This window comes from Rattus norvegicus, chromosome 19 (assembly GCF_036323735.1).
Source record: "Rattus norvegicus strain BN/NHsdMcwi chromosome 19, GRCr8, whole genome shotgun sequence".
Taxonomy (NCBI): Eukaryota; Metazoa; Chordata; class Mammalia; order Rodentia; family Muridae; genus Rattus; species Rattus norvegicus.
This window is the reverse complement of record NC_086037.1, coordinates 5,549,783-5,576,519: the sequence shown is the minus strand read 5'-3', so window position 1 is coordinate 5,576,519 and position 26,737 is coordinate 5,549,783. Positions and strand designations below refer to the sequence as shown.

General features: G+C 39.7%; 1 protein-coding gene, 1 long non-coding RNA gene and 1 pseudogene across 8 annotated transcripts in view; 1 reads left to right on the top strand and 2 right to left on the bottom strand.

The window, feature by feature from the left end:
* The window catches only part of Cdh8 (cadherin 8), a 407,399-nt gene that overhangs the window by 325,431 nt on the left and 55,231 nt on the right, over window positions 1–26,737 (bottom strand). The gene's annotated exons all lie outside the window — the stretch shown is intronic.
* The window catches only part of LOC120098600 (uncharacterized), a 64,437-nt gene that overhangs the window by 3,453 nt on the left and 34,247 nt on the right, over window positions 1–26,737 (bottom strand). The window contains exon 2 of the long non-coding RNA XR_005496969.2: window positions 1–26,737. This exon is cut by the window's left edge and continues 3,453 nt beyond it; it is cut by the window's right edge and continues 20,446 nt beyond it. This is a non-coding gene — a long non-coding RNA (uncharacterized LOC120098600).
* On the top strand, window positions 17,547–17,632 carry LOC120098685 (small nucleolar RNA SNORA32; annotated as a pseudogene).

Here is a 26,737-nt window from a genome sequence, read left to right as displayed (position 1 = left end):
ATAGAAAGAAATATGAAGTGTTCAATGCTTGTGTTTAATACAAAATACATGCCCCATTGAGAACATTAGATGGATTTGAGTGATTTACTATTTCTAGCTGAATTTCTAAATAGATTAGGTGTTAATGCAATATTGTGTGACAAAGCATTCTTTTAGGTGAATGAAAGTGGTTATATATCCTAAATTAGGTTTTGTCCAGTTGATTCTTAATTATACAATCAGGGCTCAAGAGATCAAAGTTGATAGTCCTTTCTTTATGCTTAGACACATACACACACACACACACACACACACACACACAAACACACAAAGAGAGAGAGAGAGAGAGAGAGAGAGAGAGAGATAAAGAAAGAGAGCCTACCTTGAAACAATTTAGCATGCTCAGCAATCAAAGCATATCCTGGCAGTATTTGTCTAAGAATAAAGCTTCAACTGTCTAAGAAGGACCACCTACAGTCATCTGATTGTTCCTTTCAAGGAAGCCAAAAAGAATGTCGATTTAAGAGCCACAAGCTGCAGCTAAGTGTAGTTTAAAAGGAACACATTGGAAACCCTTCTTCTCTGTCAGCCTCACTGTTTTTGTAACAGAACACCAGTTAATGTAGACTTCAACAGACTACAAACTATTTAAGTAGCCATTCAGCTCAGGTACAAAAAAGGAGAGAGTAAGATTTGAGGGTGGAAAGGAAAGCACCCAGCCAGGTGAGTAACAAAGCCCAAGTGTAGGTAGACAAGCACACTCCCACAGGCATACGCATCGCGTTTGGGATGCACAGGTATTCTGCCTTATCACGTGCTCTTAACACAGCTTGGTCCTTTGGACCTTCTCTGCTCTCTATGCATGAAATGGTTTTCCCAGGGATCTTGAAGTGACTGGTTTCTTACTCTTGAGGTTAAAGCTTCAGAGGCAAACTGTGCTGATCATCATAATGCAAGTCATTTCCTCTCCTGTAGTCCCTTTGCTTCTCCATCAGCTCCTTATCATTTAACCCAAGAAGCTACCACAGTGTGCACCTTAGAATAAGTCACTCGAATAATATTCAAGGCTAGATAGGCTTTATTAGAAAGGTAAGCTCATTGAGTAATTGATATTGGAACAGATATAATAAAATATTTTATAATTTTATAATGTACTATATGTATGCATTAGTGCATTGTAGTTTGATATTAAGGACTAGGGATAGTATGACAAAAAAGGAACAACGTGTGCCTCAAGAATCTGCTGTTTTAGGGCTGAGAAATAACTAAGTCAGTAAAGTGCCTGTCATGCAAGCCTGAGGAAATGAATGGGGCTTCTTAGAGTCCATATTAAATCCTGATATGGTTGTGCACATCTGTAGCATTAGTTCGCGTGGTGGTTCAGGGAATTCAGTGACAGATGGATCTCCAGAGAAAGCTGGTCAGCCAATTGTAACCAATGGTACATTGAAAATTCAGCAAGAGGTCTAGTCTCAAAAGATAAGGTACAAAGTAATAACAAAAGATGCTGGACATTAACTCCTGGCCTCCTAAAGCAAACCTATGACACTGCTTCTGTACTCACATGTGGACGTACAAACACTAAGGGGGCTAGCTCTTACAGGATAGAAGGACGAGTATGGGAACACACAGATAAGCAGAGCTTTGAAAGCACAGGGCTTCAAGGAAGCCTGGAAAAAGAAAAGCAATCCAGTCTCCAAGAGGCAGAGAAAACTCCCAAGGCAGCTGATAGCTTAAGTTAATCCTCAGAAAGTGAGTTAAATAAAAGAATGCTTGGAAGTGCTCCAATTGAAAGAAAAGCATGCATGTAAGCTTGAAGCCACGAGAGTTACTAGATCTATTAGAAAGTTGAATTTATCCCTAAGTGTCTGGTGGTGTGAGGAAAATCAAATGGGCAAAACAGAGTTGTGTCAATATGTAGCTTCATCCATGACAAAAACACGTGCAATTCTATCATCCTTGCAATTTACAGCAATGATTCATAATTTGTAAGAGCCCCTTTCTTTCCAGCGCTGTTCATCTAGCGCACTATAAACAGACGAACTACAATGATGGTTAAACCCCCAGATGATGAATTCCAAATCTGTTTTCTACTTCATCTCCACCTGTCTGGGGACAACAGATTCTAGTCCCAAATCCATTGTGAATGTTCCATATTAATAATGACAACTAATAATATTCCCAATACTTCATTTACTTCATGAAGTAAATGATGCCCCTGAATGATTTTGTACAGATTCAAATACTATCCGTTAATTACTATTGTCACTGTCCTTAAATCCTCCACGATTGTGGACGAAAGATTAGGCACAGCAATATTCAGACACTTTGCTTCCCCACTTAAGAATGTGGCACAGCAGGCACCAGCCTATCCTGACCCTGGCTATTTCTTGCCACTTTCATCACAGTCACCTTAACCCTCAGGCATTCCCAGAACAATGACCATAACTACAACTGAAATCCTCAGGCACACAGCTTCTCCGTAATTTCTCACATTCACATGTGTTAGTTCCTTCTGCCCGAAGTCTCTTTCTCACTTGGTCAACTCCAGATATTTTCATTAGAAATAAACACAATTTGCACACTTTCCTAAAATGCAACTTTTCTCACAGATTATGTTCATTAATTATTTGAAATTTTCATAGGATTTACGTGGATCATGTTCATCTCCTTTCTCCAGCTCCTCTCAGATTCAACCCCATCTACAACTATGTACTGATCCAACTTCATGTTCTTTCCTTTTGTTCAAAAAAAGATCTCTTGTGTGTGTGTGTGTGTGTGTGTGTGTGTGTGTGTGTGTGTGTGTGTGTGTATGTGTGGTGTGTGTGTGGTGTGTGTGTGGCGTGTGTGTGGTGTGTGGGTTTGTGTGTGTGTGTGGTGTGTGTGTGTGGTGTGTGTGTGGTGTGTGTGTGTGTGTGTGGTGTGTGTGTGTGTGGTGTGTGGGTTTGTGTGTGTGTGGGTGGTGTGTGTGTGTGGTGTGTGTGTGGTGTGTGTGTGTGTGGGTGGTGTGTGTGTGTGGTGTGTGTGTGGTGTGTGTGTTTGTGTGTGTGTGTGGTGTGTGTGTGGTGTGTGGGTTTGTGTGTGTGTGTGTGGTGTGTGTGTGGTGTGTGTGTGGTGTGTGTGTTTGTGTGTGTGTGTGTGGTGTGTGTGTGGTGTGTATGTGGTGTGTGTGTGGTGTGTGTGTGTGTGTGTGTGTGTGTGTGGTGTGTGTGTGGTGTGTGTGTGGTGTGTGGTGTGTGTGGTGTGTGGTGTGTGTGGTGTGTGGTGTGTGTGGTGTGTGTGTGTGTGGTGGGGATGAGGGATGAGGATTGCTCATGTGTGGGTAGGTACACATGCATTTGCATAAACAGGCTGAGAAATGGAATCACATCCCCACAAGCTTGCATTATGAAGATTTGATGGACACCTTTGCTGTTTAGATGCTTGCATTCTCCTGACACCACAGCAAGGGCTCCAAACTATTGCGTCAACTTTCTTTCAGCTTCGAGCACCGTTTTCCACCATGCCTCTGAATTATGTGTTTCTGTCCAACGCCTGTCTGTGGAATAATACCACAAAGACGAAGCAAGTGACTCCAATGATTGCTATTTTATTTAGCCACACGCAAGGGGGCAAGTCTAGCTACATCAGTTGTACAGAATTATAATGGGAAGGAAATTAGGGAAAGCATGTCAGTTAAGGGATCAAATTACAAGGATGCCCCTTGCCTTCACCCTCTACTTCTGCCTACACGGATACTATAACATGATACTGGGCTTCACTTAAAAAATAACCAAGCATCATCTCAAGAAAGTGACAACACAGTAGGTGACAAAGCATAGCACCCTTCCAGGTTGAAGAAATGTATGGGCTGCTTAGATGCCCTGCACATGTGCCTGCCCTATTCAGATAGAACCTGGGATCATAACTCTAAACCCTATACTTTGTCATTTGTTTATGAAACAAAGTCGTGAAAATGATCAAGTGGGGAAAAAGACTGAAATGGTTTTCTGTGTAGAGCAGCAGGGTATGGTGACCCATCACCTACTACTCAAAACTATACAGACTAATTCAAAATATAAACGATCAACTGAACAGTCAAGTCACGTCTAATTCAGAGCTGCTTTATTTTCTGTTCAGTTGTCACATTTGTTTTCCTGTATTTTCCTTCTCACCTGCCTCTTCCAGCATCAAGGGATGGCTGGGTTTTCCCTTAATGCACACTGGCTGTATTCAGGTGGCGTATTTCTGTAGCACCAGACCCCTAGCTTCAATACTGTTTACCTCACCCCTTCTTTGTTTTACATCTGCATCTTTGAAAATTGGAATTCCTTAAAGTTCTAACATGAAAGCTGCAAGAAAATCAGAGGAAACTCTCTACTTCTCTATCTGTGTTTAGATTTTCTTCCCTGCAACAAAGATGAAATGATATATTTATTTTTTTATTCTTGTCTGATACATTATGTATGTTCCAACCACAGTTTTCCATCCCTGTCCTCCTCCCAGTATCTCCGACCTTCCCTCTTCTCCAGATTTACTCCCTCTCTGTTTTACTTTAATCAAACACTCAAACAAACAAACAAACAAACAAACAAACAAACAAAAGGCAGAGATATCAGCCCAACACAGCATAACAAGTTACAATAAAACTAGGCACACTCCCTCAAGGGAGTCAAGGTTGGTCAAGTCAACCCAGTAGGAGAAAAGATGATCCTAAGCTGAGGCAGAAGAGTCAGAGACACACTCTACTTTCACCATTATGAATCCCACTGGTACATCAAACTACACATTCAAAATAAAAATGCAGCGTACCAAGGTCAGAGCAATAAAGGGTCCTTGTTTGTTGCTTCAGTCTCTATGAGCGAAGTGAACCCTGCTTGATTCTGTGGACCATGCTATTCAGTGTATCCCATGGTGCCCTCAACTACTCTGCCTCCCACAATGCCCCCAGCTTCTGCATTTTCTCTAGCTACTCCGAGTGTTTGGGCATGGGTTTCTGATGTCCCAGTCCCACCACTTGGAGCCTTGCTTATATAGAAGATGACCAACTCAAGCTCTGTATGCCCCCTTACTAGAAGACTTTGCTAGGGTCACACTCACAGGGAACGATCTCTTTGAAAGCATGAACTGGGTCACATCGCTATCCCACTAAAATTCCATGGCTGTGTATCATTGTCACATACCTCTTGGGTAAGTCCCTTTCTGTGGCTTATGAGGTTCTGCTTTGTTCTTCCTCTACCTATTCTCTGCCGCATTAAAGAAGCCAAAAAAGGGTTTCTAGAATCTAAGTCCCTGTGGTTTAAGACCATTTCCTATTAAATATGAATTCTGACTGTGACAAACGAGCTTGTCATATTATAGGCATTCAGTAAAGTGTACTGTATCGCTTTCTCAATATTATAGGCTGTCGTATCATTCATTCTAAAATTCAGAGTTTTGGTCTCTTCCTCCATCCTGTCCATCCTGTTCACACTTCAGTGAGGGCTTCTCAAGGCTTTGCTTTCATAGTAACTCTAGGAAATATTGTTTCCAGCTCTAACTCCCCTAACCCTGACCTGAGGACCACTAAAGTTTCCCACTTTTCTAAGTATGTTCTCACCTATTATACCATTACTTGTTTCAAATTAAAAATAGTAGCAGAGGACTGGGATAGCTTGGAGGAAAGGAAATTGGCCACCAGTGCTAACTACATGATTTGAATCCCTCAGTCTCCCATGAAAACAGGAGGGAATCAACTGTTACGAGTTGTTCTCTGACCTCAATATGTGGATGATGGCACACACACACACACACACACACACACACACACACACACACACACACACACACAAATAAATGAATAAATGTATTTTATAAATAGTGATAGTTAGCATTGCCTCCATGTCTCTACCTAAAACAGTATTAGGCAAAGGTAAAAAAAAATCTTACTAAATTAATTGAAATCTGAAAACCAATACAAATACTAATTCCATTTGTTTCCATTTAAGTAGGTTTAAAATTGTCTTTGGAATCATGGACTCTCTTTGCAGAGAGTCGTGAAAGAAGCATTGAAAGAAATGTCACTGTGATGAACATACTGGGCATTTCCTGATGCCATCACTTCATCACATTACCCTTGCTGTAAGGACTACGTAGAGAACCTCTTCCAGAAGCATGCCTCAGGCTACTTTCCTGGAGCAATGAGTGTTGCTGTATATTATGGGCCTTAACTAAAATCTGGTGCAATTTCTTTCCTTCCACAGGAAAGTATGCACCATCCCTTCTACTCTTTTTACTTAAAGTAAAATACAACATGGTAGAATGAAAAGCTGTGCGCAATTATATGAAAATAAACCAAGCCTTTCGCTGTTGAGAGTCACTACTTGGTCTGAAGCAGTCATCAATACCTAATCCATATGCACTTCTCCAGATACTCTGTGCATAAATATATCCATAGGAGTATGCCTTACGACATTTGTTTTATGTTTATAGAAATAAAATAAGCAAAACACATTTATGAGGACTCATTGGCCTGTTTTTCAGCCAGTTTACTTTGAAAAGCAGCAATTCTGTTGGATCTCTGTCTCTTTGGCTTTTCTCGTAATGGTGGGCCAGTCACTTTTTGTGACTGTGGCAGAATACCTGAACAAAGAGCTCAGAACAAACAGGTATTTGTGGACCATGATTTCAGAAGTTCAGTATGTGGTGATTTGGTTTCGTTGCCGGTATTCCTTCGATGATACAGAAACATCAGGACGGAGGGCTTGGTGGAAGAGAGCTGCTATTGTCAGAGAAGAAATGAATCAAAGAGATAGGAAAGGGGCTAAGGAAAAACATGTCCTTCTAAATCATGCCCAAGAAAACATTTGGGACCACTTACTTTCTACCTCTTCTCAGTAACATCATCAACTCATTAATCAGTCCGTAGTTTGGTCTATTAACAGGGTCATATTCTTAACACTTTACATCTGATAGCTTATCAAAAGCTCACCATCTGGACACCAAGCCTACTTTTGAGACCTTGTATATCCAAGCCATTCATAACAATCATATGCCACATTATGGTCCAAATAGAGTACAGAATGCCTTAAAGAAGGGCAGCAGAGGTACATCAGTGTGTATAAGCTCTTACTGCTCCTTCAGAAGACCAGCGTATGGTTTCCAGAATCCACGTGTGGGCATAGGCAGTCATTTGGTACACACACCTACATATGCATTAAAAGCACTCTCAAATATTAAATAAACAAATAAACAAATCTAAACACTTCAGTGTGAAACAAAACACAAACACAAAAGTTTGAAAAAAAAAAAGAGACATTAATACTTCTTTCCCTGCCTCGCCTCTTCTTTTGAATTTAGACAAGTAAAATCAAGGCTTTCTTTTACTATATATTCACTTACTTCGTAAATCTGATAGTTGCTATAGCAAGCAACAAGAAAAGCAAAGCAAGACCAGCAGTGTTTGAAGGGATACAGTCAGGGACCTGGCCCTGACCACATCTTTCTTCTGGTTCCCTTTATATCACCACACCTATCAATTTACACAAAGAATCCGAATGCTCTTTAGTACAATTTGCGAATATCCATATCACCTATTTCCTTTGTACATTTGCCTTTAAATTGTCTTTTTGCTCAAATGTATGTCAGAAGGGAATTTTGTATTGCCATGGAAAAGAGAGAAATTGTGCTCTGTACCATAAGGAAGTGCAATCCTAAATATGAGTTTGATGAAAACAAAGCAATGTCATTAAATTCTGTGCAGATGCAGTTGTCAGCCAAAAGCTCTCTGAAAAAGAGAAGCAGCCTCGGGCCCAGGGATGCTCTAATCTCTCTTTTAACACACACTAAAGACCAACAATGAGCTGGGACTTTCTGTTCTCCATTGTGATAAAAACTGAAAGAGAAGAGAAGTAGAAATGCCTTGGGACATGAGAAGCTTCCACATTTCTAAAGTGTTTCTTTCAAACTCCATGGTTCCTGAATATCTGAGAAAAATAATACAGCCGTCATATTAATTCATTGTTGTTGTTTCTTTAATTGAGGATCAGATGCAAAAGGATGCTTAGAAATCTACTTTTAAGCTGTGTAGAGCTTTTCTCTTCTTCTTATCTTCATGGCGCCAAAGTAGCCAGTACTATCACAATTAAGCCCTTTGGCATTTCAATCTATAATATTCTTTAACTATTATCTATTTATAAGCACACACACAAGCTAGAGACACAGATATTTAGCTACAGTCCTATCATAGTCCTTGGCTGAGCAGTGACCTTGTGTCTCCGTCTGCCCTGAAATACACAAAGAATGCTTCAGTCACCTTTCTCTAGCCTGCTCAACTATCCTGAGTCCTTTAGGGGATGTATGGACCAATTGGCAACCATTTTCTTACCTAGATGTTCTGTGGATCATAGACATCTTTTTTCAGTGTGAGTTAGAACACATATCTTCGTTGAAAATACTTAAGTTTGCTTTCTTGTCCATAAATATCAAATATGACTTTTTAAATTAGTTTCCTGAACCTTGCATTGTCTATACACTACCAAGTAGTCTTTTATATTTTATATACTCCGAAGTCATGCTTACCTTTGACTACCTCAAGGCCATTGCTTCATGCTGTTTTCTGCTGACTGAATTATATTTTTCCCTATCTCAACTCCTCTGTTTATTTATTAGTAAGAATGAACCCAGTGGACATGCCCTACACTGAGCAGCACCATGACCATGCCTAATACAATGCTAAATTTGGTCTATTCATGGTGACATCATCTAAAGTAGGTAGACTTCCATTGGCCACTTGCTACTTTCTCTTATGACCTTGTTCTTGCCCTCTAAGTCAAATTCTCATTCTGATATTTAATTTATGAATGTGTCTACTATCCTGTAGAGGAGGTCAATCCCTAAGCAAATCACTTTCTCCTAAGGGACAAGATTGTATCTACACCCAGAGATATATGAAGATCAGTAAATGACCTCCATCTGTCTCTAACAGCTCATAATGAAAGGTCTCAAGATTCTGGTATTTGCCTCCCATTTTTTTTAAATAAGCGATGACTCCCAGAAGCTAAAAGTAATTGAAATTGAGCTCACATAGCTCGATGCTTCAGAAAGAAACTCTTCTTCCTGTTGCCAAACACACAAGTCTAAATAAAGCAAAGGAAAAGAATAAAAGCGAGTGATAAAACAAACAGAAAAATCACCTAGCACCTAATTGCCTCACTGGTAAACCATGCTGACAAGGAAGAAGGTGGCATTACTGTACTTTAGGGAACAATGCAACCGCACATTTCTAAGTAGGTATTGTCATTTGCAAGCAGGTACTTTCCAGAAAATGGGCCATAACATATGCTAATTCTTTTCATTTGCTGTGACTCTTTAGTTTAGTATGTATTGAGAATGCATATTTCTTAATTATCCTTCTGTTTACACCTGAATCCAAGAGCTAATTATTCTAGTAACACCTATGGGCTTGAACAAATACATGGCACTGTTAAAGGGTTAGTAAAATCGGCTTCCTAGCATGAAAATCCATGCTTGGAAGACTTAGTATTATTATTTAATACACTGATTTGTACCACAAAAGGCTCTATTAGACAAAACCATTTTAAAGAAAATGTTACTATTAAAAACAGGATAGAAAACAGCACATTGGCCAATATATGCCTATGATTCTTTTATAAAGAATGAGAGAGTACTAAGGTCCCTGTAAACCAACTTGTCTACTGATACAATTTAGTAATGAAAAAGGAGAAGAGGGAGGATCTGGGAGCATGGGCAGTAAAAGTCTTCTTTACTAGCCATCCTTCTTTGGTTATTCAGGAACAGACACAAGTGTTAGACATTTACATATTCAGTTGAGAATTTACCAGCATGGAATTTCTGCTACTCTAAGGAAACATTGAGCTAGATCATCAAAATCAAGAAAACCCAATCAGTGATCCTCCAGAATATAGGAACAATTAATGCTTTATTGTTAATTTGCAGACATAGAGCAGCTTTCAAATCCAATCACCCCTTGTAAAGCTCTGGCCTAGCCTCTGTAAATTCAACATTTCCTCAGTTAACCTAAGCAACCATGGACACAGAAGGAGATACATTTACTTGTAGAGGATCCTTAGTCATAGGATAGAGAAGTAGCATCATTATATGCTGACTACTAAAGGTAACAGTGCCAAGGTATCTCCCACGGTGGCTAAACTCCAAATACTGTGCAGGCTTCTTTACTAACCTCCTTCTTTCCAATATCACTTGACTTCTTTCCAACATTTTAAAACTGATAATTAGTAACCAAGTGAGAAACCTCATGCTGGGGTTAAAATATTCATATTACTCGTAGCACAGTTGGATTTAAATAGAGACCATTACTTTAAGGCTAGTCGTTCTTTAACCAAAACACGAGCAGTCCAAGGATTAGAAAGTGGAACGCAACATAGTCTAATCCTTATTACTCGCAGTGGTTCTTTAGCATAACTTATATTGGAAATGCACATTTCTGAATCATCCTCTACTAATGCCCAAACCCAACAGCTAATTGCTCTAGTAACATCTAATAGATTGAGGTATGTGGGAGGCATATATGTGTGTGAGGGGTGGTGTATGTACACATAAAATAGATGTATTAGCTATATAAAAATCATTCAGAAAATACTTGAAGGAGTAAGGAAACTGTTTATATGTCTATAAATCCCCTTCTTTCTATTTGCTCTGTTTCTCTCAGGGCCAGCATGTTTTTCTTTACCACTCTTATTGACCATAGTCAGGACTTAAGTCATTCTGAAGAAAATAAAGATTATCTCCCAACAGGTGATGGAGTTCTCTTTCACCTCTGCGCAGCCCTGCTACTCACTGGTCCTACTTTTTTAACAGCACTTTGCCTAACAAACAGTGCAGAAAAAAATATAAGTGGGGGTCAGTGAAAGCAAAGCCTACGTTTCTCTGTGAAATCTGTTGTTTAGCACTCTCTGAATAGAGTTTCAGATTTCTGCAGCTTAACTTAATAAATGAGGCATCTTTTCCCCATCTCCAAGCATAATAAATGCTCATTTGCATTGACCGGATTCATAAATTCATGCTGTTAAAAACCTGCTTCTGCCAGCCTTGGCCCAAGCCCCCACTGCTCTCACTCAGACTTCAGTTCTGAGCAGCAGGAGGGTGTTTGCCCATCACTGGCATCAGCTACCATTAGTTCCTTCCCTTTTGTGCTGCTTGAGAAAGCTGCGTGAAGCCTGACAGGGTGCAGGTTGCTCATCTAAAACAAGATCTCTGCTGAAAATGAAAAAAAATAAAAGGAGGTGTGTGTGTGTGTGTGTGTGTGAGAGAGAGAGAGAGAGAGAGAAAGAGAGAGACAGAGAGACAGAGAGACAGAGAGACAGAGAGACAGAGACAGAGACAGAGAGACAATCACCTTCTGTATATTATACACTGAGTACTTTTCCCAGGAAAAAAGATTAGAAAGAGTACTCAGAGTTCAAGAGTCTTGATATACACTCATTTGAAGACAAAATGTACATATTCACAAGCACGTAAAGAGGCATTCAGAAGAGAAAAAACCATTCCAAGCAGTTATATAATTAAAGAGAAATAAAAGGAAAGGTGAATTTGTTCAAATGCTTTAAGCCTTTGCCCACAAAAGTTCTTCAATAGTGATACAAATGGCTGGAAATAGACCTGCTCTAAGGAGATTGAGTGGCATGAAGTGCAGACAGGCTTCTGACAGGAAAGGAAGGGTCTTAGAACTTGTGGAACACAACCAGACACAAACACAGGAAAAGCACTTCAAACGGTTGTCTCAGATGGGAGACCCATCACTGAATGGATTCCTGGGGAGAGTGTTTCTTCCCTGGAGGCTTTGAAATGTTAAAATGGATTTCCATCTGTAGGCCATGGCAGGATAAAGCACAGATTTAGAATCAGAAACACAGATTTCATAACACAAGGCCTGCCTCTGGAGGTACTGGTTAGACTCCTATGCCTGGTGCTTCTTATCTGGGTGCTTTTGTTCAATTTCCATAATTATGTGCATCACTGAAAAATGGGTATGGCATCAAATACTATTTTTAATTGTGGAACCATATTGTCTTTTTTTTTTAAATCATCTGGCAGTGCCCTGAATAGATTGACTATTTTGTTGTAAAATCTATATGAGAATATTCACCATGAAGATAAATTACTAACTAAATAACTCAGGTGCCATTTTAAGGTACTGGGTGTCAGCTGGTAATATAATTACAGCCATTGTTCTATGTATAGAGGTGAAGATAAACTCTTGTTGGTGAAGACATTACTTAAAGATCCCATGCCTAGCTACACTTTATGTCGATCGTAACAACAGTGGTATAATATGCAAAATCTCGTTTATGATACTCTTAACTATCATGTTCTTTAAGAGCAATAGCGTGTATGTAGTCACAACCTGTCAGGGCAGCTCTCCCAGCAGACTCTGATATGAGAACTGGACTCGGGCATTGGCCCACTTTGTAGAAAACACTCCTTCATCTTAGAAATAGGTGTGAAGTGACCAACTTAGTAACTCCATACCGCAGTGCATATGTGCAGAGAGAGAGTAAGAAAGCCTTCACTTGGGTCTGGGACTAGAGCTCATTTACTCGACTTCCTGCCCAGTATACCAGTCACTGGGACCAGAAGAGACTACCATATAAACTAGGTAAGTTGGTGGACACTATTATCCCAGATCTTGGAATCTATGCATAAAAGGATCAGAAGTTTCAGACCAACCTTAGTTATCAGTGATTTCGAGGCCACTGTGCTAACTGCTCTTTCCGAATTCTGTCTCCCCTCTCTATTAAAAGATATAATATGATAAACTACGGCCCAAGTCCATAAAACAACAACAGCACATTTATCTATAATTACACAAGAGCAATCTCAGTTCAGTGTACTGAGTTGGACTTCTAGGTGGAGACATGACATTTTTAAGAGTCCCACCTGGGGAATCCATCCCATATGCAGCCACCAAACCCAGTCACTATTGCTGACGCCAAGAAGTGCTTGCTGAAAGGAGCCAGATATGGGTGTCCCCTGAGAAGCTTTTCCAGAGCCCTACTGATCCAGATGAGGATGCTGAACCATTTTACTGAACAAGGGGACCCCAGTGAAGGAGTTAAAAGATGGAAGGAGCTGAAGGGGGTTGCAACACCCAAGGAAGAACAACAGCATCAACCAACCAGACCCCACCATAGCTCCCGGGCACTAAATCACCAACCAATGAGTACACACGGAGGGACCCATGACTCCAGCAATATATGTAGCAGAGGATGGCATTGCCCAGCATCAATAGGAGGAAATGTCCTTGGTGCTGTGCAGGCTCATTTCCCCAATGTAGGGGAATGCCAGGGCCTTGAGGTGGAAGTGTGTGGGTGGGAATGGGAGCATGGTCACAGAAGCAGGGTGAAGGGGAGGGATATGGGAGAAGAGGAAAAGGAGATAAAATTTGGAATCTAAATTCATAAAATAGCCAAAGAATATTTTAAAAAGCTATAAAGAGACACATAAATTTGGACACATACCTCTCTCTCTAGACTTGATGTCGATTCATGTTAATTGAGGACATGGAGCCTTAACTGCCCATCTTTTGTAATCAGTCAAGCCCTAAGAAGGATTGGAACACTAAGCCAGCAAAAAATACTCAGCCTACTGCTTGCTGGATGTGTTGGGAGCAGAGCATAGCATAGTAGTCCTCAGAGATCCAACAGAGATTTCTTCCAGCAGCTAATGGGAACGGATACAAAATCTTACAACTAAATGTTAGACAGAGCTCAGAGAGTCCTGAGGAGGAGCAGGAGGTAGGAATAGAGGAGCCAGAGGGTCAAGGACAGCACAAGAACCCAGCCAACAAAATCAATTGGTGACGACTCAAGGCTCCTTAGAGAGATTGGGGAACCTGTCTAGGTCTGATGTTGTCTTCTACATGAATGTTATATTAGTGTAGCTTAGTTCTTGTGGGGACCCTGACAACGGGAGCTGAGGCTGTCTCTGACTCATCTGTGTTTGAGACCCCTTTCTTCCCACAGGGTTGCTTTGATGTGAGAATGTGTGCCTTTCTTACAGTGGTAGCTTTTTATACCCTGTTTGGTTGATGTCCCTGGAAGGCTTGTTCTTTTCAGAAGGAAAGTGGAAACAGGTGGATCTGGGGAAATGGAAGGTGGGTAGGGAGAGGCTTTCGAGAGGGGAATAAAAATGGTAGTCATGGTGTAATATATGAGACAGGAACAAATAAAAAGCAGAAAGCTAAAACCAAGCAAACAAATTAAGACAAAGTCTGTGCACATAAACAGACAGTGAAGGATACAACCAAAGACACAGACAAGTGGAATGTACAGCAGAGATAAGCACTGTACAGTAAAACACAATATTATACATCTTAAATGCATACAATTCTATTTATTCAATTATACATCAATAAAGTATAAAAGATAGAAAAGCACAGTAACAGGAACTGGAAAGATTAATCTACATATTAAGAAAGAAACAAAAGGAACAAGGTAAAACAGAATAAAAAAGATGATCACTTGTTCAGTACCTGAGAAGTATTATGCAAAAAACTCTATTTTTACAGTCCAGTGGGCTTCGGGTGAGACAGTATATATACTCTTATTAATTGCAAGTCTATGAAAAGGATGTCATTAAGATTGGTTCTGAAGCTATAAAATATGTATGTACACCATCCTCTTTTAGTAAGAATACTTGTCTTATTTTTTTCTGGGATCATGCTCACTTGTGCGTGTGTGTGTGTGTGTGTGTGTGTGTGTGTGTGTGTGTGTGTGTGTGCGCGCGCGCGCGCTTGTGTGCGCACGTGCATGCACAAGTGCACTGGTGCACATATTTAATTGAGCCCGATTCCTTGTAGACTGTTCAAGAACAATGGTAATGTAATTGAACTATAAGTATATAAGTAGAGACATCAAACCTTTTTATCACAGAAATGTATGAGTGTCAGCTGAACATAGTTCCAGTTGTTCATATTTTTTTAATTTGAATGAAGACATAAACCTGCAGGGACATAATCTATTATATATTCAAGTTTTTCAGAAGAAAAAGTCCACGTAATCGTCTCCTTTCAGTTAATGGGGGAAAAAGAAAAAAAGAAGGAAAGACACATTAAGATAAATATACAGAGATGTCTCAAGGCTACATGAGATATTTCCAACACAGGTGAGTCCAACTTGGTAAGCTGCCCTCCCCACGCCCCACGGAAATCACTCAGATTGTCTTACACTAGCAAGGCGCACATAAAAAGAACGTTATTTACAGACCTCAACGTGGAAATTGTATGGATGCCTAGCGTTCTTCATTCACAGCACAGGTTTGGTGAATCTGTAATGATTCATGCATAGCAATGAAGAAGCATCCACGGGGTACTAAGATACCTGGAATCCCATTTATAAACACTGTATCATTAGAATAGATCAACACAGAAGCGTAATATGCTGACCATGATCTAGAATAAGACTCTCCACAACTTCTCCATCTGCAGCCCAATATATAACTGTTGAAGTTTTAGTTGATGCTGAAGCAATCTGTCTTTGTTAACACTTTTCCAAGCATGCACATCATTGATAATTCCTTCTTTACTAATGTCACTTCAAATCTGTGACATGGCTCTTAGATCATATTCCTCCCTTATTTCTCATGACCAACACAGGTACTAATAGATCCAAAGGGAACGTCTTTATAGTAACTTGATGCTATGCTACTAGAAACATATAATAGATGAGCATATATATATATATATATATATATATATATATGGCAGCTTATTTGAGGATGGCTAGTTTCACATGAGAATGGATTTAGGCATCAACAATTATCAGTGATGAGGGTTTTGGCTTAAGAACAATACTGCAACCAACCAGAGCTTCCAGGGCCTAAGCCACTACCAAAGACTATATATGGACTGACCCTGGGCTCCAACCTCATAGGTAGCAATGAATATCCTAGTAAGAGCACCAGTGGAAGGGGAAGCCCTTGGTCCTGCCAAGACTGAACCCCCAGTGAATGTGATTGTTGGGGGGAGGGCGGTAATGGGGGCAGAGGATGGGGAGGGAAACACCCATATAGAAGGGGAGGGGAAGGGGTTAGGGGGATGTTGGCCTGGAAACTGGGGAAGGGGGATAACAATTGAAATGTAAATAAGAAATACTCAAGTTAATAAAGATGAAAAAAGAAAAAGAAAAGAGAAAAAAAAAGAACAACACTGCCTCATTCTGACAAGCCTGGCAATTGACCAACCACACCTAACAGATCAACTAAACAGAACTCACGGAGTCTCACAGAGACTAAAATGGCAAATGCAAGTCCTGCATGGATCTGCACTTGGTCACTTGCAAATATTTTATGGCTGTTAGCTTGCTGTTTTGGAGGGACTCTGGGCAGTGGCAATGGATATGTCTCTGTGTCTGATACTTTTGACTGCCTTTTGGACCAGTTTCCAAGTATTGGGTTGTTTTGCCCAGCCTTGCTGTGAGGGTCTACACCTGTTCTTACGTTATATTGTTACTCCATGCTCAGCTGATGTTCCTGGGAGGCCTTCTCTTTTCTGGGGGGAAATAAGAGGGATGGGTCTTGGGGACAGTGGAATTTGGGGGAACTGGAAGGAATGGAGGGAGGGGAAGCTGTAGTTGGGATGTATTGCATGAGAGAAGTATAAATTATTTGAGAGAGGAGAGTAGTGATACATACTATGTAATTAAAGACAACTGGTTCTGAAAAAAAACCGAACCATTTGGAATATTAGTTGGCAGGATTATCGTTGGTAGCACAGGCTTTGTGAAGCCTGTGGGCAGACTCAAAAGAAAGAAAACTGTACATATGTTCAGTGTTTAAACTGTAGACGTTCGGAAAAAGATACCAATGCACAGGATTGTTCTAGTGTCTTAAGTGGTATCACTCTGTGGTCAGTAATCCTAGAAGGTACAACATCAAGGATGTCAATAAACAGCAAATCTGAATTGGGAGCAAGCAGACTCCATCTGATGCCATCTGTTTGTGCAGAAGATAAAGTGCACACAATGTTTCCAAATCTCTTGTCCTCAATACCCCATCAGCACATTGACTCTGATAAGAGCATAAGGAATAATTTTGGTCCCAGAAAAAGAAAGGTTTTATATTTTTATACTGAATGTGTTGACAATAATTCTCTGATTCTTCCTGACATGACCTTAAGAGGAACGAATAAGTGCTGGTAGGATGACTCCCGTTATAAGAAGTAAGACTTGTTTGACCTGAAAAATAATAAAAGATGTGAAGTCTGTGTCAGTTTGGTACATGGAATTTCATTTTATTCTCAGAGCATCAGAAGACAAACTGCAGGAACCATAAATCTTTTTTTGTCTTCATTTAGGTCATCAAGATTATGTGATGGCCTTATGAAGGAACGAGGGGGAGAGGGAGGACACAAAACAGTGAAGAAGGTGGGGGAGGGGCACAAAAAGTCTTCCCATCAAGAGTTGGGTGAAGCAGCATTTTGACACTAGCATTCCAAAGTAGAAAACCCATACCATTAAGGCATATATCACCAGGCATGGAATAATGGCGCTAAGTCCAAGCACAACCCAACACCTAGTCAACCTCTGTGCTTAATGTCTCTGCATAGTGATAGATCTTTAAGTATAAGAATCATAACAAATTCCCATTAGGTTTTCCATATGCTACTTGAGTAGCACTTAACCTGTTGGGAACATTTTTTGAGCAAATCTTTATCCAGTTGTTACTTTATATGTAGATGGTTCTAGAATACTGACTACTCATCCCATTACTCCCATGTTCTTATTATGCAGGGCTAAAAAGCACAACTGGATGCCCTTGAGAAAGGGCTATTTTCAGAGTGCCTGGATGGACAGCAAAGAAATCAAACCAACCACTTAAATAAAAATTTATTGACAATAAATAATTTTATACATTAAAAAAAAGAATCATAACAGAAAATTTAGGATTGCCATAGAGCAGATGATTTTCAAGAAGCACAAATAGTGGAAATAAGGGACATTAAAAATATGAACGACGGTGATGCTTCTGAGGAGATAGTTCAGTCAATTGCACAAACATGGGATCCCGAGTCCATCCCAAGAACCCACATAGATTCTGGGTACGACGATGCACACCTGTCCCACCATTCTTGGTAATGCAGAGAAAGGCAGGTGTCTAGAGCTTACTACCCATCCAGGCAAGCTGACTCTGAGATCCAGGTTCACTGAGATCCTCTGCTTCAAAAATATAAACAAATAAAGAGGAAACCAATGGAGGAACACAGTCAAAATTGAATTTCAGCCTCTGTACACATGATCAGCCTTTTTAACATCCATACATGTACATATATAAAAACCATACATACACAAACTTCATACAAACACACATACTTTTTTTTTAAAAAGAAGGCAAATAATTCAGTAGAAACAATTTTTATCAATCTTTGGCATTTGTTAGTTTTAATAGCATGGCCAATGTAGCAAATGGAAGCACTATAAATAAATGAAATAATATATGAGGTAATCACCAATTAATTAATCCACATAGTATTTAAAATAGTAAAAATGATCTGGCTCTGCATATATGAAGCTTTTCTGTAAAGATGTTCCTTTTGGTTTTAAAATGAGAAATGATGTCTCTGGTAAGCTGATTGACTTAAGGTCATGGTTAGTTACATGGAATGTAAGAATATTTGGCAAACACGATCTGTCTACCATTAACTTCATGTGTATAAGGCAACTTCACTGATTCCTGTAGTCCTGCACAGACCTTAAGTGAAGCCAAGGACTAAGTGGTCTACTTCAACATGTAAATAAAGGCAGCACTTTTCTACACTGTCCTCCCTAAGGATGAACCAGATTGTCTGGGATTTTCCCAGAGAGAATACTGTAGTTATATTAGTTCTATTTAAATCCAAGATCAGGCTTTCATTAGCCAAGCCAGTAAGAGGAGGTGTTGGAGCTCTGGTTCAGACTTTCCCACCATTCTGTTAACCTTCTGAAAACTTGTGCTTATTTTTCTGTGGGCATATTTCTGAAAGTATTTAATAATTTCTATCATCAAACTTCTTAGAGGCACAGTTTTGTGAATAATAGCTTATGATGTGGCAGTGGTTAAACTGAAAAACACAGTGGTAGAGATAAACAGCATAAGAGACATACAAAGAGACCCGAGGTTCAAATCCAAGTCAAATGTGTATGACCACCTGTATGACTCTTAGGAGCAATCAAATAATATCCATGGTCACTTGTTATTTTCACCTGAAGCAAGAACAGTAAACTATTTAAATACAACTTCAAAACTCTGAATCAATGTGGTTAAGTGATATCCCCATGGGTACGGGGAAAAGCCTTGCTTACATTAGAGACTCTTCAAGGCAGACTTACAGATAAAACCTCTGTGACAATAAAGAGATTGCTCAATCTCAAGACCCAAGCTATTATGACCTAAATTGGGCCACTTAATCGTTAATTTTGGTTCACCTTTATATCTGGCCTGGCATTCCTCTGAAAATTGGAGAAGTGTTTAGAATGTACCAACTTAACTTAATTAGAAGCTAAAAACATCATCACTTAGCATCTGACACCTATAGTAGACATGTCCTGGATTTTCTGTGACCTACCTACCTGATGTTTCTACCAATATCCCCAAAAACATGCCTTGTTATGTTTTTCTGTAACAGCCAAGGCCTTATGAAACTGTTTTCACATTGAAATGTTGTTTAAGACAACATGAATCCCAGTATTCTGAAACTACAATCACGCATGTATGGTCAAGAAGAGGCTATTTCCTATTCCCTTTGAATAGTGAGCTTTGTCTGGCATTAACTGTGCTTTTAAAAGAACAATCTGGAATGCAGACATGCAATACAAATATCAGTTTCCAGAATTCCAAATGTCACAGACCGCCAATATGTTTGGGAATGACAAAGGAATCAAGAACTGGAGGCAGGGGAGGGTGGGATGGGGTGAGTAGCCAAGTGGCTCCACAATTAAGTTCATTAGCTGCCCTTGCAGACGACATAGGTACAGTGGCAGCTAACAACAGTGTGCAATTTCAAGAGTATCAAAAGACTCATCTTCTGGTCCTTGAGGGTGCTGCATGCACATGGGGCACAGACAGATGCAGGCAAGTATTCATACTCATAAGCTAAACTTGAGTCATAAAAGAATCAGAGTGGTAAGAAAGAATACATAGCAATGAAATTTAAGGAAGCATAAAGTTTCACTCTTATAGAGTTGAGGACAGTTTCTCTACTTCTGTCCTGAGTTTGTACTCATTTCCTGATCCTGTATTAACAGGGAGATAATGGAATGGTAGGTCCTTAAGGCAGGGAAAACACTTTTGTCTGAATCTTTAGTTTCAGGTCATATCTGAAACACAATAAATGCACACTAATGTCTGAATACACACTGTGGGAAAGCAGAAGTCGGGGATTCTGCATGACAAACCTTGAAAATCACAGAGGAAAAGGTCCTGTGATAAACAAAAAATACTTTATATTTCTCCAAAGATTATTTTTTTCCTCAGCAATTTTTACAAAGATGTGTGTCTTCAAAAACCACAGTGGAAAACTGTCAAAATGATTTATTTTGACCTGTGTATCTTCAGTTATGGGAAAACAAAACTGATCAGATAGTGACATTAACCCTTTACTTTTATTTTTAAACATATCAGTGTGTTTGTGTGTACATGCTGTTTATGTGCACATTACTAGCAGAGACACAGTTGTTTGTGACTTGTTCAAAACAAAAACTGAGATCCAAATTCAAATCTCTGAACAAGAAGTAGAGTCATCCCTCCAGCCGCTAAAAATGTCATATTTATAAGCAAACATTTTCTGGGTCCAAAATTCAATGATACAGTTTAGGAAAAATGCCCATGGATCGCCATGAGACATTCTGACAGGTGAAGTGAATGAACCAGGGCAAGTTTCTTCAATATGGAAATCAAAATGTGAAAAAGAAGACTTCTTCAGACCACACATGCCTGTTACCAACGCTGTGTGATTCTTTTACAGCCATACAACAAAGGGTCTTTAAGGTTATTGAAAAGCACACCGCACGCCTACTATGAGTAAGCACCAGGACCAAATCCACTTAAGTGGTTGTTACGCCGAGTTATTATACTTATTTTTATCTTCATTGTCATGGCAACAAAAAGAGATATAGAGTGTGTCCAGCCTGTAAGATAGCTTATATCATCTATATTCATGCTCAGTTAAGTCCAAAATCTATAAACTTACAACCCTTCTGTCTTTTGGCAAGAAATCCATACTATCAGCATATATCAATATTTTCTTCTGCTCTGCTATGAAAACCTTTATGTAACATAGAAGGATATACAAGAATTTCAGTGAGCATATTGGCCTAACCAGACAGAAATATTTTGTTTGCATTGTATATACTAGTGGTTATATACACATAGGAATATAGTTTTGCTAAACCTATCTTATTTTTCCCTATTGATAGAACAGACTAGACATCCATCCCTGACTGTACATGCTGAAGAAAATTCTCACTGATAGTTCTGTGACTGCCATCATTCTATTTTCAGGAAGTGGCTGTGGTAACACTGTTAGACTTTTTGTTTGTGAGCTTTATGTTTATGCTTATATGACATGTAGGATGTGTGTGTGGTTGTGTGTGTGTGTGCGTGTGCACACACATGCGTGCAAAAGCATGCACATCTGTTCATGGACAAAATGATGCAAGACACAGCTCTACACGGGTTCTTAAGCTTAAGAGAAGTAGACTTTGCTGTTGGGCTAAACAATTGCTCTACATGGTACCTTCTATAAATTGCTCCCCATTCAACAGATCAAGAAACTGACATGCTGAGATCTCATGTCTCATACAAAAGTTCGTGCCCTTCAAATGTGATCCAAATTCAGCTATTTTTAGTAAAGAGTCCTTGCTCTTTCCACTAGATTGTCCCTCTTTAGTACCATCTAGAAAGGACTACTACTAGCTTGCTATGCTTGTAACAAAGAAGACATTGCTTCCTATGTATATGGAGCTGAAACATGCATACTGCTTTTGCCTGAATGCCTGTTCACCGCTGTCTTGTCAATCTTTATGTTTTAATCTCTGTTTGAGTCTGTGGACATCTGCAGGCAAATATTTGTTCATGAAGTGAGCTATTTTCTACATTTCTAGGCTATTGTAAGCTATTTTAATTTCTCTTAAACTTTTGAAAAGCGATTGTCTTCTAGATTTGAAAAACAGCAGAGAAAAATAAAGAATCTCTACGCAAAGCATGAATCAGAAACCAGGGGACACTAGCAAACATGTCTTCAGTGAGGTAGACACTGTATTAAATCTCAGATACTGACATTTCAGATATTAAAGATAAGGCTTGGATGGGACAATTAGAATTGAAGTAAGTGTTCTATGTATTCCTTGTGGACAGAAGGACATAGGGAATGAAAGTGAACTTGAGAAACACGAGCCATGTCTGGTTCCAGATAGGATTTGTCATTGACTTAAACTTTTCTCATTGATTACATTTACTTGCAGAGCCCATCAATTCTAGATAAAGGTCAACCAATACTTTGTATGCATGCCCCGCCTCCACCATCATATGCACAAAACAGACATGGCTAATTGACTAAGGCACTTGATCTCCCTGGGCCAGGATTAACTAAGCATCCTCAAAAATACAGAATTCTGCACAGACTCAGTAAATCAATCAGAAGAAAACAAGAGGGAAAAACACTTTTGTATGAACTGAATCTTTGCAGCCAGGCAATATTTTGGACAGCTATGGCTGTGTTTCTTTTTCATTATAACTAACCTAGATTTTGAAAGATACAACTGACCACTTCTGTAACAGTGGATGAAATCATTTCATAAAATATGTTAAGCTGACCACAGATGAGGTGACATTTAGTCATTGATGAAAGTTCTAGAAGTCTATTTACTGTCCAATTCCTGCCAGTTACTATGGTACCGGTGAGGTATAGATAAGTCTTAGCTGCATCCTCTTTCAAGATATAATGATATGTCTCTTGTGTAGCTGTTTTCTCATTCTCTCATGAAGAGATGTGATTTCTAATTCTCAAGAACACTGGAGAGTCTTACCTTTAAAATTACAAGAACACAGACCAACTCCTTTGATCACTGGGTGGGGAGCAAGGAGCTATTAAAATTTTATGTATTTTTTAGCAGAATTTAGGAAAAAAGTATTTTTTGCGTGCATCTGTGTTGGTAATAAAAAAGGAAATGAGGAACTACTACAGACAGATGTGGTAACCTGAGAATAAGGGTAAACATGGACATAAGTGAGAATCTAGGAATTGAGTTGAAAAGTAGATTAATAAATGAAAACAAGTCAGATAATAATTTGGAATCAGAAACTGAAAAGTCTTCTTAATAAGATTTTTTTTAATTAGTAAAAAATATTTCTGGCCTTCCCTGTGCTTTCTCTGTGCATACCCACCTTTCTTTCGCGGCTTTCTCTTGTCAGCAGATGAATCTGGGTTTCAGTAATGAGAGGCATTATCTTCCTCTTGCTTTGCTTTTACTTGTTACTGTGCCTTCACATTTTAGAACAATGGATGCTCTAATAAGATGCTTAAGGATAAATATGTTGATCTACGTCTTACATTGATTCATGAGGTAAATGTACAGTAGTAGTTGGTTAGTTAAATTACCATGGCTGAAACATAAATGGTGTAATAACTAAGAAAGATATCTAAGGAGCTCGAAATATTAGGCAAGATGCTCTAAGTCTCTGAGAAAGGATGAGTCCTAATACTCTCTTCTTTGAGTTCATATAAAGATGTTATTCACAGTATGTTAAATGCTCTAAAACAGCCAAGTCCATATCTAGATCTCTGAAGTCACATGGGATTCCCATTTTCAGAAATGCGTCTGTCAATATGGGCTATGCTTTAGTGATTCAGTGTTTCATTAAAAAAAAAAAAAGAATTGAGCTTCCAGAAAAAGTACCAGAGTCCTTGAATCTGTCCCATTAAAGAATTATGCCCAATGATTTTTTTTAATTTCCCTAGTTTCTGTTGCTTTGTCTCCCTTTTCATTCTGGTGGTGTAAATTTGGGTACTGTTTCTGTGCCTTTTAGTAGCCTAGCTAAGTGCTTATGATCTTGTTGGTTTTCTCAAAGACCCAGCTCTTGGTTCTGTTGATACTTTGTACTGTTCCCCTTGTTTCTAGTTGATTGATTTAAGCCCTGAATTTAACTATTACCTACCTTACTCCTCTTAGGTGTGCTTGCTTCTTTTTGTTCTACACTTTTCAGGTTCTGTACTGCTAAATTGCTAGTATGTGAACCCTTACTGATACTGATGAGGATGCTTGCAGCTAACCATGGGACTGAGCATGGGGGCCCCAATGGAAGAGTTAGAAAAAGGACTGAAGTAGCTGAAGGGGTTTGCAGCCCCATAAAAAGAGCAACAATACCAACCAACCAGACCCCGTAGAGCTCCTGGGGACTAAACCACCAACCAAAGAATACACATGGAGGGACCCTTGGTTCCAGTCATATATGAAACAGAGGATGGCCTTATTGGGCATCAATGGGAGGAGAGGCCCTTGGTCCTGTCAAAGCTCAATGACCCAGTACAGGGGAATGCCAGGGTAGGTAGGCTGGAGGGAGTGGGTAGCTGGGTAGAGGCGCACCCTCATGGAGGCAGGGGGTGGGGGGGATGTTATAGGGTTTTCGAGAGGGGACATGGGGAAGGGGGACAGTATTTGAAATGTAAATAAAGAAAATATCCAATAAAATGGTAAAAAATAAAAAAAACAAAAACAAAACAAAAAGAAGAAATCTCTTCAGTTTCTTTATAAAGATATTTAGTGATATGAACTTTCCTCTTAGCTCTGCTTTATTGTACCCTATAAGCATTGGGTGTGTTGTGCATTCGTTTTTATTGTCTTGCACAAAACTCAAGTTAAAGTGGATCAGGGGCCTCAGCATAATACTAAACCCATTAAATCTAATAGAACTGAGAGTGAGAAAGATTCTTGAAAGCATTAATACAGATGAAACCAGAAGAGAAACCAAAAGAACAGAACACCATGGCTTAGGCCTAAAATCAACAGTTGCGAAATGGGACCTCATGAAACTGAAAAGCTTCCATAAATCAAAGGACAAGCTTCCGTAAATCAAAGGACACTGTCAACAGGACAAAACAGCTCCCCTACAGATTGGGAAAATATCTGAGCTAGCTCTACACCTGACAGAGGACTAATATCCAAAATATATAAAGAACTAAAAAAAAAAATCAGACTCCAAAAAATTAAATAACCCCACTGAAAAGGGGAATACAAAGAAAAACAGAGAATTCTCAACAGAGTTGAATGGCTGAGAAGTACTTAAAGAAACGTTTAACATACTTAGATCTCAGGGAAATGCAAATCGAAGTAACCCCTGAACTTACACCTTTCACCAAACAAACACATGCAGGAAAGGATATGGAGAAAGGGGAGCAGTCCTCATTGCTGGTACAAGCTTACATTCCCACTCTCCCACTCTGGAACTCAGTCTGCTAGTTTCTCAGAAAATTGGAAATAATTCTACAGAAGACCTAGCAATACCACTCCTGGGACAAAGCTACAAGGACATGTGTTCCATTATGTTCACAGCAGCTGGTCTATTTTTAATACTTAGAAACTAGAAACAACTCAGATGTCCCTCAACCAAAGAATGTATACAGAAAACATGGTTCACTTACACAATGGAATACTATTTAGCCGTTAAAATCAGGTATATCATGAGTTTTGCAGGCAAATGGACAGAACAAGAAAATATCATCCTGAGTGTGGTAACATGGTCCCAAAAGAACATGTATGGTACATACTCACTGATAAGTGCATATTAACCATAAAGTACAGAATACCCATGATGCGCTCCACAGATCCAAAGAAGTTAAACAAGAGGGAAGGCCCAAGTGAGGATTCTTGAAACCTACTTAGTAACGGGAAACAAAATAATCACAGAAGGAAGTGACAAGTAGGGAACGGGGGTGAGGAAAGTAGGGTCAGGGGAATGGAGAGGTAGGATCAAGTGTGGAGAGAGACAGGAGAGAGTTGTAGAGGGCCTGGAGAATGAATGGAAATCTGTAGCTTCAGTGGGTAGGAGTTTGGGTGGGATCATTAGGAGATGATGGGGATGACTCAAGGAGGTCTCTACAAGTGACCTTAGCCAAAGACTCTAACAATGGGAATTTGGAACTTGAAGAAGTCACCTCTTATAGCCAGGCAGGATCCCCAAATGAAGGGATAAGGACACCAACCCATTCACAAACTTTTAACCCCAAATTTGCCCTGTCTAAAAGAAATGCAGGAAAGGAGCAGAGACTGACGGAATTGCCAAACAATAAATAGCCCAACTCAAAACCCATCCCATTGGCAAGCACCAGTCCCTGACATTATTAATGATAGTCTGTTATACTTGCAGACAGGAGCCTAGCATCGCTGTCCTCTGAGAGGCTCTAGCCAGCAGCCGACTGAAACAGATGCAGAGACTCACATCTAAATATTGAGTGGAGGTTGGGGATACTTGCAGAAGACTTGAAGGAAGGATTGAAGACCCTGAAGGGGAAGGGAACACCAGAGGAAGACCAACAGAGACAAATAACCTAGAACCCTGGGAGTCCTCAGAACCTGAGACACCACACAAAAAACACACAAGGGCAAGAAGGATACTCCTGGTATATTTGTTGCAGACATGCAATTGAGTCTCCATGGCTGCCTTGTCTGGCCTCTGTGGGAGAGGATGTACCTAATCTGGCAAAGATTTGATGTGCCAGGGTAGGGGAACACCCAGGAGGGGGAGCATTATCTCAAAGAGAAGGGGAATG